Consider the following 14,975-nt stretch of genomic DNA (forward strand, 5'->3'; position numbering starts at 1 on the left):
GTAAAAACTGAAATGGCTTTTGAAGTTTGTATTGTACCTCCGTCCCACTCCACTACCGTCGAAACAAGCGTTTCCAATTTAAAGCATCGTCCCAGAGTGGCGCTTCCTCGCTTTCCGCTCTGGCCCTGACCGTGAGCGCGGCCTTTGCCGCCATCTAGTGGCCAAACGTAGAATCACACTTACGCTCCTACCTGAGACGTGAGGCGATGGCTGTGCGATGATGCGGTTATTCCCCAAATAGCCCACACACAGTAATTAAACAAGCACACCGTGCGTCAAAGTTCCGGGTAGGTGACGTGTGAAGTAACGTCGATTTAAAGTTTTAAAATAGGGACTCTGAAACGGAAGCACAAGCCTCTTAAATGAGTGGGGGCGACAATAATAACGCGTTTCAGTTGAATTCTAATTATAAAAGGCGTCTTTTTTATTATACTGTGCAATTAGGATTTGAAAGCCCCGTATGATCTAAAAAAAAATGTATTCATCAATTAAGATAATTATCTGTTCTGTTTTATTTTTCTTATTATTTTTACTTTTTTGATAAGCTGTTCTGTTCTTTTTTTATATATATATATATATAAGCGGGCAACGCCCTTTTTACTGTGTGGAAGAAAATAATAAATAAAATACCTTTGGTGCCATAATGTAACTGGGATTGGTTTGTGTTTTTGTCAGAGTCATGGAGGCGGGAGAGGGGGCACGCACAGACACACACACACATACAGATACAGTGTCTCCACTGTGACTGTGTATCAGTTCAGATGCTCAGATAGAATTAAAAATCTGCGCTCCTCCGCCTTTGTCACCAGTGTTGTGCGCATTTTTTTTTCCCTCTCCCGCAGCATGGTGCACGGACTCGGAGACTCAGCGCCGCATCTTTCTCGGACGACTTAGATAAGCCAGCAGAACGCTCCTACACCACCTGTTCCCACCTTCAGAGACAAGGTAAGACATTTGAGAGGCAGGATTTGGATTTCTTTTTCCTTTTTTTTCCCTCTTCCTCCGTGGAACGAAAAAAAAAAAAAGCAAATGCGGCTTTTTGCCCAGATTAGAAGTGAGAAAAACAAACATCCAAGATGAGTTTGTGGAGAGTTGGCACACGCTGAATGCCTGCAGGCTGTACAGTGCGCGTTTTGAGGTGTTTCTCCTCCTGTTTAAGGTCCCTTTCGCTTCCCAAGTTCAAAGCGCGTTGGCGCTTGTTGTTTAACGTAGTTTCCGGTCAGCGGGGGACGTCTTGGTAAACAATGCAGCTCAGTTGGATTCGTGCGTAATGGCACTCCTATTATATCATTTGCCAATTAACCAATTTGTGATCAGCATCATATGAAGCTATGACAGGGTTTCGTTTAGCTCACAGCAAAGTTACCAGACGCATTAAAGGCAAGCTGTAGCTGTGATTTATAAAAACTGGCAACTAATACAAATCCAGCTGCTATGAGAAATATTTGCCTTCTTTAGAGCTTTTCAAACTGATGCCAATTACCCACTTTTCCTTGGCCAAGCTGCACCTTTATGAGGAAGGCCAGTGATCAATTATCCACTCAGACCTGTTATTTCAGAGGCTCATGATCACTTGTCTCCCCTCTGAGGGCACATTAAATGTAATCTCATACCAGTGGACTGTTACATAACTTTAAAACTGAAGTGCCATTCTGCCTGCGTGGGAGGATGTGATGTTCCCACTTCCTTGCTGTGGTGTTGCTTGTTAATTGAGTGAGGAATATTAGTGTAAGCTGACTTTGTTATGATTGCTGCAGCTTTTGCAGAAGCCTTTATTTTATTTTTATGTATGTATTAGTGTGCAGATGAGGCGCTGAACAGAGGAGCGGCTGCCGAGATAATGCATGATTCCCACACAAAGTCTTTGGCTGCTGAATTGCATGTTAATTCTGAAGGTGGCATGACCAAATGTGCATATAGCTCTGTGAGTATGGAGGTGGTGGGTCGTGTTCTAACCCTGCGTTGTGTAGGAGAGGTGTGACCATGGAGGGCCCAAGCATGACGCCCAAGAGCTGTTTGGACATAGTTCAACCCTTCGCTGAGCAGTCTGTCTTGTTAGCGGGAAGTGTTGCCCCCTGGCAGGCAGACACGTTACAGCAACCCGAGAAATGTTTACTTCTCCCTCCCAATCAATTGGGGTCATCGACAAGCGTCACGCGACAAAGTCCAAAACCAGACGTCTTTGTTTCACCAACCACAAACTTCAACGTCATTCGTGGAGATGTGATAGACCGTCACAAAGTAGGATTTCAGAGCTCTGATCAATCCTTCAGCTGAACGCTGAAAAGGTGTGGCAGAACCGCAAACCAGCTGAAACCGTCTGGACCGACAGGAGATCGTGAATCTGAGAAGCAGCCAGGAGGCCCACGGGAACTCTGCAGGAGCTGCATAGGTCCAGAGCTCAGGTGGGAGAATCTGCTGGCAGGACAACTATTAGCCATGAAGTTGGGCCTTTATGGAAGTGCAGCAAAAAAAAAGCAAGACGAAGTCCCGTTTGCAGTTTGCTTCAACATGTGTAGGGGATGCAGCAAATACGTACATTCAAGAAGGTGCTCTGGTCAGAAAAGACCAACCTTTAACATTCTGAGCTAGATACAAACCCACATGCATGGTACTTGTGGTGGAAAAGTAACATTGCATTCCAGTGGTGAAAAATGGCGGCGGCAGCATCATGCTGTGGGGTTGATTTTGTCCAGAAGGGGAAATAGAAGCCTGTTTGAGTTGGTGGAGCTAAATACGGACCAAACCTGTAAGACAACCTGTTAGAGGCTGCAAAAGTCTTTAGACTGTAGCAGTGGTTCTCCATCTAGTAGTACAATAACCTAAACCAGAGCTACAACTCAATGCTTTAGATCAGAGAATATTCACGTGTTAGAATGGCCTAGTCAAAGTCCAGGCCTGAATGGTAAGACACACAAACTTCTGGTCACCGACACTCTGCTGCCAGTCTGACTTAGCTTGAGCTACATTTCATGAAAAAAGGTGCAGAAATTAAAGTTTTCCTAGAATGAAAATAACAATGAAAACCATCTATTGTTTACCTTTCAGTTCACAGCTATGCACTTGTTTGTGTTTTTCATTTACTTAAAGTCTTGATTAAACAATGAGCTCCATAGTTTGTGGTTATAATGTAACAAAATGGGAAAAGGTTAAGGAGGTTTAAATACCTTTTCAAGGCACTTTATTTAAATAGTTTTACACCACTTTCAATAGATTATAATTTTTGTTACCGGGAGGCTTTACAAATTAAAAGAACAAAAGTCTAAGTGGGTTTTTCTTCTTTGAGAACAAAAAGGAAAAAATAATAGAATATCCTATAAGAGAATTTGACTTGCTGTGATGGACTGGCAGCCTCTCCAGGGCGCAATCTGCCTGCGACCCTGCCTGTCGTACAGACAATGGATAAATTGACACTTTGAATAAAAAAGAACAACAAAAACATGCGGATGAGCTGCTGTTAAGCTCAGTCTTCACGTGGGAAATAACTCAATATTTTCCTGGTCGTTGAGCATTTTAAGCTGCTAAAAACCTAATGAAAGAATAAGTGCTCATGCCAAGGAAAGGCAATCTTTCTAATGGATCTCTGCCAGATTCTGTCCGAGTCCTTTCCCGATAATTACTAAATATTAAGTATGGCAATACACAACAAAATATAGCAAAATTCACATTCTTTCACGGCCAAAACTCAGAAAGACTTGGGAAGACTTTACCTTCAGAGCATGTTTTCTTTCAGATGAAGGCAAACAAGAGGTTGAGTTTACACAGCTACTGTCATGGTTAAGTGTTAGTGCAACTTCAATGTTTTATAGTTTTTCACATATAGAGTAGACTGAAAGTCATCTGTTCTCATCAAAATGTTTAAATTTGTTCAGTCCAAAGACATTTTTTCTTCAATCAGGCCTCCTCAGTTTTAAACATAACACTGTTTAAGAAAGTAATAAACAGAGGTAGTTTCAAACTGATTTCTGTAGAAATTACTTTTTAACTCTTTATTTACTTGTAGTTTATCTTTTTTTTCCAGTTTAACTTAATGCTGTTTATTATTCAGCGCTTGCAGCCTTGTAACCTTTGTGGCATTGATGTAATTGTCTGGTGAGCACAACGAGATGTCCAGGCTAATAAAGGAGAATTGCTCTTATGGGATCCCATCGCCCATTAATTGGCTGAAGGAAGTCCTGTAAAATAACGTGGGAGACGTTGTTGCTTACGTTGACAGTAAGCACGCACCTCCTGAATCAGCTCCAAGTTACACACAGAGGACCCAAACTACCATATCACCCATGATTTTGTGGTGAAGAGACAGAGGCATCAGTTTTGGTGCATATGAAGATATACGGTTTATCTTATTTTGATAAATGCCATGCTGATTGTATGTTCTTATATATAGCCACTGCATTGGGGAGCCAGTTAAGATCATAATAAACTTCCTCAATCTCTGATATTAGCCAGGATATGCAATAAGCTCTTCTATAGTTTGAGACAGTTATAGGTAAAACACATGGTAGTAACGCCAATTATCAACTGAAGACTCATATAACTGTTTACCATAGGTGGGTACACTGCAAAACGGCAACTAAAAGTACCGGTCTGTGAAAAGTTCCTTGAAATTAGTGTATTTGCCCTTAATTTGAGCATGTAAATAAGATTATGTACCAATGGAATGAGTATTTTGACCCCTAAAACGAGATAATTAGATATACTGCACTTGCAATAGGATGATGGAGATGAGTTGTTCCTATTTTAAGTGAAAAACTCCTATTCAATTGGTAGACCTTTTAAACTTGGCTGCTCAAATCAAGGACAAATTCCCTAATTTCAAGAAAAAAATACTTACTTTTGGTTCCATTTTTGCACTAGTTATATTTACTCAGTTGCATCTACTCGATTAACTTTTTTGAAAATGTACTTTTAGGAGTAGATTTACCGCACTGTCCTTTTAACTTTTACTTGAGTAATATTAAAAAGTATCCCCACTATTACTTACCCCACTGCAAGTTAAGTCATTGAAATCAGGAGCTGATATGTTTTAACCAAAAAAAAAAAAAAAAAAAGACAAACCTTCAGTTGACATTAAGTTGAAACTTCTTGTTGTTACACAAGGTTTGTTGCTTTAATGTTATTTTCTATCTACTGAGGACATTGAGCCATTTGGAGGTCAAGTGAACATATAGTAAGCAGTAGGTATTGTTACTGGAAGGACTTTGCACTATTCTAACTTACTACACATACATTACCTGCTGCAAGTATTGGTTATCAATTTTTATCCTGAGAAAACAATTTGGAAAAGTGTTTCTTTGGCCTTCATTTGTTATCTTGTAATTCTGTTATTTTTGTGTAGATTTTTATATCATTTTAGTCTTTTAAATACCAGAATTTGTATATGACTTTACAGATTTGTCTGTCCAATTACATTTTCTAATATTAAATTAGATTTTATGATTAAATCAATTCAATTAAATTGAATTTTATTTATATAGCGCCAATTCATGAAATATGTCATCTCAAGGCACTTTACAAAGTCAGATTCAATCATATTATACACATTGGTCAAAAATGTCCTATATAAGGGAAACCAGTAGATTGCATCAAAGTCCTGACAAGCAGCATTCACTCCTGGAGAAGCGTAGAGCCACAGGGAGAGTCATCTGCATTGTCCATGGCTTTGCAGCAATCCCTCATACTGAGCAAGCATGAAGCGACATTAGTTACTCAGTACTCTAGTAGCTTTCTTACAGGTTATCTTTTTACTCTGACTTGAGTCTTTTCTTGGTTGGCTGCGTTTCACTTTCATTCGCATAAAACTACTTTCAAGTTGAGCCCCGCTCACTTGAGTGCAATTTTTGGCTACACCTCTGCTGTTGACAAATTGAATAAATGATTTCATGTTGGCAGGTTGGGCATCTGTCTGTTAAAGCGGACGTCATGCATCACTGGCTCTACTCCGTAAATTAACAAATACTCTTACTGTGTCTGGAATGAAAATGCTTCAACACAATAAATCTTTTTTTTATTGTTAGACTGTACCTGGCAGTTGTTTTGTAACCAAAACAATATATTTCATGGATTAATTCACTTCTGTGAGTTACATCTTGTGTATTTTTATTTTATAAGGCTGGCGTACAGACATGAAGACCTGCAGCCAGGTAAGAGGGGCTCATTTCTAGGACCCTGTGCGTACAATGATTTTTTTTTTCATAAAAAAAAAGTCATCATATGCACAAGGCCTAAGTCAAATGAGGATGATGGCAGCAAAACTGCCTGAGAATCTCCCTTAGGAAACGAAGAACAGGGATATACTTGATGTAGTGAGGATGCTGAAGCAGCTGAATATGCCTACGTAACTAAAGGTTCAGGCGAAGCAGAGGAGTCGCCACCAGACAGAGCTCCAGGGCAACAGAAAGCAAATAATTAGCTACTGAGAGCTGAAACAGAACCTGATGGAGGGTTGGAGCCTTCTGACTGATGTATTTGTTTAGGTTTCTATACATCAACGGGCTCATTCCTTTTCTCTTAGAGTCATGAGGAATATTTTGCCTATTTTTCTGGAACTGCCCGTTGTTAAAATACAAAGCTCTCCAGAGGGTAGAGTCAAGAATACTCGCATGAGAGATCGAAAGACAACACAGCAGCATGTTGAAAAAGGAGGCCAACAAGTCAGGAGCATACTAGCTTTTCTTTTCTTTACCCTAAACAGTTGTAAAACGGACAAACATGCGGCCACAAAGATTTTTTTTTTTTTATAGTTTCAGTCAGCGTATAGTATTATTCAAATGTTGTTCACGTGCATATATCAAAGTCTAACTGTCCTTGTTATTTATATACTCTGTATAAGAAATACATCATAAATCAGACTGAACTTTTAACATTTTAGGTGCCTTAACATTTCTATGCTTTAAAACTACTTTGAAAAGTCCAGATGATAATCTCTTGGTGTTATAAGCACCTGATTCACAACATTTGCGTTAATGGGAGGCACACAGAAAGATGTATTTCAGGCAACACCTCAAGCACCTGCTTCCTTTTCTGACAGCATGGAAAACTCGAAAGAAATCAGCAAACGTATCGGGGAGAGAGTGGCGGACCTCTACAAGACCTACAATGACAGTTTGTCATTTGTTGCTTTTTCTGAGATGCCCGAAGGAGCCCCCGTTCCTCTGTTCAAACGGCTACCTGCAAGTAAAAGCAAGCAGGGAACGTCCAGCCTGTATGCTGTTCAGGAAGAAGACTGGTTCTGTGTCCCAGATATGAACCTGTTTACTCGCAAAATGTGTGCATCAACCCCAGAAATAAAGTAAAAGACCACGTAGACATGGTTTCTGAATACTGTCTGACGCTTTCTGAAGTCCTGTGTTGACATGGGCTGAAAGGCCACTCAGACAGGAAGAAGCCATCTGTGTCCCAGAGGAAACTTGAGAGCAGGGCTGAAAAGGTGTGTGTGAAGTTTCTCTAAGAAAATCTCGTCATGAGTCATTTACCAAATACAAACAAATTTAGTGATCCTAACTGACCTCACACAGGAACAGTTCTTGCTGCTCGGACGGTGTAACAAAGTTATGTTTATGCAGCGTGTATGAATATGTTGTTCATGGATGATGTCAAGAAAGTGAAGGGATTTGACATGTTCTCTGCCACTGATCGCAGTAATAATACAGGCTTTTGTCCTCTTGTGGTCACTCTAACACAATGTGAAAAGGGAGGACGAGCCTTCAGCGTCTCTGTCATCATTGACAGACCAGGCTGACAAATCACTTAAAATGACAGGCCTTAAAAACCACAGTGATGGCCGCCCCTTTAGACGTGTTTTACCCAGCAGCTCTATACGTCCTCACATCAGTCCAAAATAAGCTTTTTTAATTTATGTCAAATGAAACGATGAATTCTAACAAATGCTTCTGAAGGTCTTTTTCGACCGAAGGTTGCTCCTTTTTTTTTTTTTTTTTTTTTAGTCAAGCATTTAAAGCAATGCTGACAAAAATGTTCTTACCTAACAGCCCTTCACAAAAATAACATTTTATATGAGGTGATGTTCGTGCACCATTTCACTCTGAATCAGTGAGTCATCCAAAGGTCCGGTCAGATCAGAGAAGGCAGAATGTGCTTCGCGAAACAATTTTTTTTTTTTATTAATCCTTTCAGGAAAAACTTTCTAAACATCTTGGTCCAGCTGTTTCCCAGCATTTTCAGGGACTTTCAGTTTTACAGTTTTAGCTTTGCGACTCTCATTGTTAGTGATCACATTAAAAATTTTTTTTAGGTATGACTTACAAATCAGTTATGCTACAAATGATGTTTATTTTTCTTTCTTTTTTTTTCTTCTTTGTAGTATGCCACCTTTGGTCACAATTTGGTATCAGGTGGCTGTTGGTGTTTGTAGGTAAACCAGAAATAATAATGTATTTTATTTGGATAATATGTGATAAGACCGACACAAAGTAGAACATTAATGTGAAATCTGAAAAGTGTGGCATGCACTTGTATTCACCACCACCCCAAGTCAATATCTAGAGGCTGAATTTTTTTTTTTTTTTTTTTGGCTAATTGTTCTCTGTAATATAATTAAACCTCAATCAGACTGGATGGAGATTATATGTGACGATCGCTTTTAAAATCTTTCCACAGCATCTCAATTTGATTTAGATCTGGACTTTAACTGGGTCGTTCTCACATCAGAATAATGTTTGACCTGAACCGTTGTAGTTCTGGCTGCGCTTTATGTTTAGAGTTGTTCTTTGCTGGAAGGTGAACCTCGGTTCTAGTCTCAAGTCTTTAGCAGGCCTTGACAGGTCTCATCTGATTTGAGCTCCTTTTCTCATGTTTTTGCTGTGTGGACTACATGTTTTGTTTTTGCAAGCTGCAAACATGACTTCTTCTGGTTCATCCTGCCATTCTTCAGTAATTGTCAGATTTGTCAACAGATTCTTTCAGGTGAGTTTTGGATCTGTGCAGCTCCTCCAGAGGTACCCTGGGTCTCTTGTCTGCTTGTCTGGTCAATGCTCTCCTAGCCCAGCCTGGCAGTTCAGGTGGATGGCCATGTCTTGCTAGGTTTTGCTGCTATGCCATACTCTTTCCATTTGCACCTAATATGTCATGCCTGATATAAGTTCAGCATGTGGGATTAGATCTGATACGTTGTCTGAATAAAACTGATTTTGATAGTGGCTTTATAATTGTAACTGTTGTCCTTTGTCATCTGAAAGGGAAATACAGTATTTTACATAAAGCCTGCCTGATTACAGGGTATATTGTTGGTCCGGACCTGTCACTGCTATAAAGCTGCCTCTTTGTTAATATTTTACAAAGCAGATTGAGTATACTATAATTAGGGAGGTTTGTTACAGCTGTTTCTTTTAGGAAATACAGTTATTTTTTGTACCGTGTTTCATGTTCAGCTGACAGAATAAATGTTCCCCAGGTCTTTTTTTTTTTTTCTTTTACCGTGTCCTGTCTGGCTGTGTAGCACTAAGAATTGCTCCCTTAGTGCCAACGAGACCCCAACAGATTAACTTTCACAAGTGGAGCATTACTGCTTTTGCTATATTGTTACGCCTGATAAGTATATGTAAAAAAAACTTTATTGGATATTATTTTTCGGATTATTTCAAATTCAATGGCCACAGAAACGGAATGGTAAAAGACAAAGAACGGAAGAGAGAAAGATGAGGCAAAATGTTAAGAAAGAGAAAAGGCGACAATAATAGAGCAGAGGAAAAAGAGGGGGCAAGATAACATCCTCGGAATGGGTGTTTGCAAGAATGCACTTGTTTATGTAAAGTTTATCCATACGAAAGATTCTCAATAGTGGTTGTGAAGAACAAAAGATCCAAGGCAGACACCGGGGAGATCAGAGCCCCAGATGTCCGAAAATGTCCCCAGAGCAAAGGAACCAATGAAGGACCACCACAGGGAGAGCTGCCTCCCCCATCCCAGAGAAAAGCAGAGCCCCAGGAAACCCCCTCAGCAGCCACAGTGCAGAAGTCCCTGGGGTCTGCAGCAAAGAGCCCACCGGCTCCGCCAGCTGCCCCCCAGCGGGGCCCCGAAACAGCCATGGAGCCCATGCCCCGTGGAGCAGCCACCAGGAGTGAGTCAGCACACACCGAGCACCCAGGACCACCAACGCAGCAGCGGGTCAAGGCACCAACCACCGGAGGGGAGGGGTGGGGTGTCCCAGAAGAAGGGCAGCCCAAAACCCAACCTGACAAAAAGACAAGCACATATACACAGGCACACATTCTCACATTCTTAATGCTCACACACCAGATCTAATAATACACGAGAATAGACTCTGCACACACACTAGGACTCACCACACATCCTATACTCCCAGGTCCAGGTACTGATACCCCAGATGGGCATCCAGCCCCAAGACCTGGGAGGTGTTCCCCAACACCAGGACAGGGGGGAGCAGACCAGCCATGCCACTAGCCAAGACCAGGGCTGAGCACTGCTCAAACCTGGGCAAACCCTGACCATACCCCAGCCCCACGCCCTGATCCCAACCCGACGACCCCCGAACCCATCCATCCACAATTTGAACGAACCAGCCAACCACAGCTCATGCCGTGAATGTTTCCCAGGACTTAATGAGAACAATTAGGTGTGAAATAGAAAATTAAAGCAGTAGAATTAAAACATTGGACTAAAGGGTCAAGTTAGGCAATGAATACCTTTGAATATTTATGGTTTTGCTGATATACAAGTTGATGTCTGTACTAATTAAACACAATATACACACTATAAGATATGTAAGCAATATTGTTTAACAGTGTCCAGTGTCTGTTTAAAAATAAACCTGATTGATGAATGGATATGCATATGTATCAATATTTAATGCGTATATGTAACTCTGAAAAAATATATTGTTGAGACCCATATCTATTAAGGAAACTGAATAGAGTTTTCTCCAAAAATCAGAGCTTTTGCTTTTTAAAGATAAAAAATGGATAGACAGGTAGTATTTGACTTTATAGTACACTCACTGATAAAGCCCAGAGGGATTGATTTGGATGTAATGTTCATATTTAGACATAAAAATATGAACAACTTGTTGCATTTCTACAACAAGTATCAACACAAATAGTTGAAACTAAAAACTGACACTGTGTAAACAGACATGTTTTTTTTTTTTTCTCAATGTTTGACATTGGACCCGACTAAACCCTCCCTGTTTTTGATCACTGATGGTTACTAAAATAATTCCTATTTGCTAAATTCTAGAATAATGAGAGATACTGTATTTTAGAGACCATTGTTTTTTTTACTTACCATAATGACAGTAATTACCATTATTGGGTATAGAAATAAAACTGAGAAGCGAGCAAACTTGAGGACATGATCCCCAAGTGTGAGGATGCAGCATCATGCTGAATGAATCCCTTGTTACTAACTCTGGGTATAACATTAGTTAGCTTCAGCTGTTCTTACAGCCAGTTACCCAACGTTATCCCAATGTTGTAAAGTAATAGCACTTAAACCTTTCTATTAAATGCTGTTTTTATCTTTATTTTTACAGTCATTCAAATATCTTGAACTGACTCTGTCCTCCACATTTATATGGTGTTATCAACAGATACAATTGAGTGAACAAGTATATGCCCCATTGCAGATTTCTTCTGCTTCTTTTTTATATTAAAATGTTGCAGATCATCAAGCAAACTCTTACATCAGAGAAAATAACCTGAGTAAATTCAAGAAGCATTTTTTTTTTCAAATTAAGATATTTTTTGTTAAGAGTAAAAAAGCAACCTTGGCCCTTTGTGAAAAAGTAATCAATGCCCAGTTAAAGGAGACATATCACACTTTTCAGTTCTTCCTTTTCACATTGAAATCATTCAGTTGCGGTCTATATACAGTGGGACTTGATTTTGTAAAGTGCCTTGAGATGACATGTTTCATGATTTGGCGCTATATAAATAAAATTGAATTGAATTGAATTGACTGCAATGCTTTGGTCTGAATTCCTCGTTAATTTACCCCCCACATTCCTTCTTTTGCCCCTGTTCTGAAATGCATCTAGGGCAACTTGTTTTAGTGTTGCATCTGAGTCCATCACTACACCCGCATTTCGGCCCTGATCGGTGGTTACTAGCTGAAGCAGCTGAAGCTGTGCACTGACTCTTGATTGGTTCTCTATTGGTCCAAAAATTATTATTCAGCACTTGAATGGGTTCATAGTCACTTGGTGACATGGTGATGTAGAGCTGTATGTCGTCTGCATAGTTATGGTAGCTGATGTTGTTTTTTATGATCTGAGCCAGAGGGAGCATGTAGATATTGAAGAGGAGGGGACCCAGGATGGACCCTTAGAGATCCCCACATGTGATTTTTGTGTTTTCTGATGTAAAGTTACTTACTGAGACACACAAAAAAACATTAAAATTTCCTACGCTCCAAGAGACTCCAAGTACACAACAAAATGGACTTTTATAGTGGATATATGTCCCCTTTAAGGTCAGTGTGCAATACATCTTGGTGATCCCAAGTGACATTTGGGAAAGTACTGTGGAATGAAAAGACAAAACTGTAACTTTTTGGTAGGTGGGCTTGACGTTGTTACGTTTGATATAAAAAAACGGTATTTCATAAAAATTTATATTATACTAACATTGAAATATGCTGGAGGTGTGGGACTGCTGTTTATTCTTCAGGAAATAGATGACTTGCCTTAATTGATGGAACTGTGAAGTCTCACTGACTGATCTAGTCAAAATCTGAACTTAAAATCCAATTCAGATGGTGTGGCATAACCTAAAACAGGCCATTTATGCTCAAAATCCCATCAGTGTGGAGGAATGAAAACAATACTGCAAAGAAGAGTATGCCACAGTTCCTCCACAAGTATGCCTCTTATCCCATGCGTTTGTTGTCAGCTGTTGTCATCAAGGGTTTACTTTTTCATACTTGATGTATGTGGCTTATTCCCATTCAATAAAAATATATAAAAAAATGTAAAGCGCATTTTGCAATTTCTCAAGTATATAACATTCAATTATCATATAGAATTAATTAATAAAACATATCAAGCGTGATCTTAAAGTGTGACAAAATAAGCAACAAAAACTAGAAATCTGTTTTCCCAGCCCTGTAGGCTTTGCTGTTCCTGTGTATCTAGTATGACCAGGGCTGTGATCCGGACTGTAGGCAGTGGGAATGTGTGATAATTAATTTTTGTGAATGACTCATTTAAATATTAATGTAAAAAAAATGTTCTTTTAGATGATTTCATGACATCATTATGAGGTTTTTCACTATTTTAAAACGCACACACGCGTCTGGTGAGACAGAACTATTTGTGACAGTTCTGCTCCTGAATCACCGCACCATCAGATTTGCTGATATGTTTCTAATATTATCAAAATTCACAGTTATGTTAACAGTCCTTCTTCTCTCCTTCATCCCGACTGTTGCTTCTGACTCACACTAATGCCTTTGTATGACTTCACACATACTAACACGCAACTCTCACGTCTTTTTACCGGCGCTGACTGCCTGTGCAGTGTCTTTTCTGCAGCAGGCATCAAAACAGACACCTGTCATCAGTTGGCAGCCCCCACGTGCCCACTGTTGCCCCCTGTGGGTACTTATAGCCCACTGCAATTATGTTCTTCCATTAGTCATCCTACGCGTGCAGTGATGGGCTACTGGCTATTCTTAGCCATCGTCATGGTCACTCCTGTGTAAAAGAGAGATTTTACAAACACATAATAGTGGTTGGCGTCAAAGATGATGATCAGAGATGAATGTTACGCACATGGTTCTTGTTTTATTTCTGGGTTTTAACCAAATGTGGAGTCATTTTAGTGAGGGGGCATCTTTTATTTGTTGTTTTGTAAATGAAATTTCACTTGGTTATTTCAGGAACAGCTGTCAGACATGTGAAAAATGCAAAACAACCACCTTCTAATTCATTCACATACACTGTGAAGACAATAATGCTATTGCCAACTTTAAAAAAAAAATACAGCTTATCAAGTCGGCTGTTATAAATATGTGGTGGAACTTGAGTTTTTACTTTTTAATGATAAAAAAAAGTAAGAATGAACACACACGTCACTTTAAAATTTCTTGTTGTACTTCCTTAATAAGGATCTCATTACATATAGTGTCTCTTTCTTATGGCAGAGGCATGACTTCTGACCTTTAATGGAGCAATAGGCAAAATTGTATTATTTTAGATAGAAAGAGCTAAAAAAAAATATTTTGTAAAGAACTAAAAGTGTCTTTTTTTTAGATGGACTATGGTTAAACATCACACACTATCTCTCTGTGTTGTTCTCCAGTCTCTTGCTTACATAGCCGGGCATGTACGTCCACGTGGACAGCTGCCACTCAGGGCTTACCTACTCTCTGCCCATAAAATGCACAAAATGGCGGAGATCACTGGCCCGTAACCGGACAGAAGAACCACTGTTTAAAGCTGGTCACTTCATCAGAAAGTCAGACGAAAAAAATGTATGTGAATCTTTGATCCAGCCAAAAGATGGCTGGGTGCTTAATAAATGGTATCAAAATGTGCTTTCTCCCTGAGGTAACAGTCTGACCAGCTGTGCTTAGCGAGACTGTCTGAAAAACCTTTCTTTGGCTTCATCGGCATCAACGTTTTCCCTGCCTTCAACATTCCTGAAACCATTTCCCTGCAAATGTTTGAGAAAAAGACTTCTCTGTGCAACTCCTGCAAGACTCTGTTCTCTTACCTCCTGTGGCGGCTACTGGCAAATAACCCCTTTTCTTTTATGCTGGTAATTGGCCTCAGATGGTCTTTAAAACCTCCTCCATTCAAACAACCAGATCTGCTTCACAGGCACCTGTTGCCTCCTCTCATTCCTCAGAGTAACTCGTGTTGGTCTGAAGGGATACATTGGTCTATGACAGACAGAAAACTATCAGTTCTGCTCTCTTAGAGACTGAGATCCTGAAAGTAAGTAGCAGACGTTAATAATGGCACATTAAGTGGAAAAAAGTTGATATGAACCTGGATA

The 14,975-nt window shown here is 39.8% G+C and overlaps 1 protein-coding gene across 1 annotated transcript in view; it reads left to right on the forward strand.

Moving 5' to 3' along the window:
- Nucleotides 1–770: 770 nt before the first annotated feature.
- LOC118559741 (ras and Rab interactor 2-like) overlaps nt 771–14,975 on the forward strand; it is a gene marked incomplete at its 3' end in the record, with an annotated part of 49,778 nt that continues 35,573 nt past the window's right edge. Inside the window, exon 1 of the mRNA XM_036130348.1 lies at nt 771–945. The remainder of the gene's footprint in view (nt 946–14,975) is intronic.

The sequence above is a fragment of the Fundulus heteroclitus genome, unplaced genomic scaffold (assembly GCF_011125445.2).
Source record: "Fundulus heteroclitus isolate FHET01 unplaced genomic scaffold, MU-UCD_Fhet_4.1 scaffold_345, whole genome shotgun sequence".
Classification (NCBI taxonomy): Eukaryota; Metazoa; Chordata; class Actinopteri; order Cyprinodontiformes; family Fundulidae; genus Fundulus; species Fundulus heteroclitus.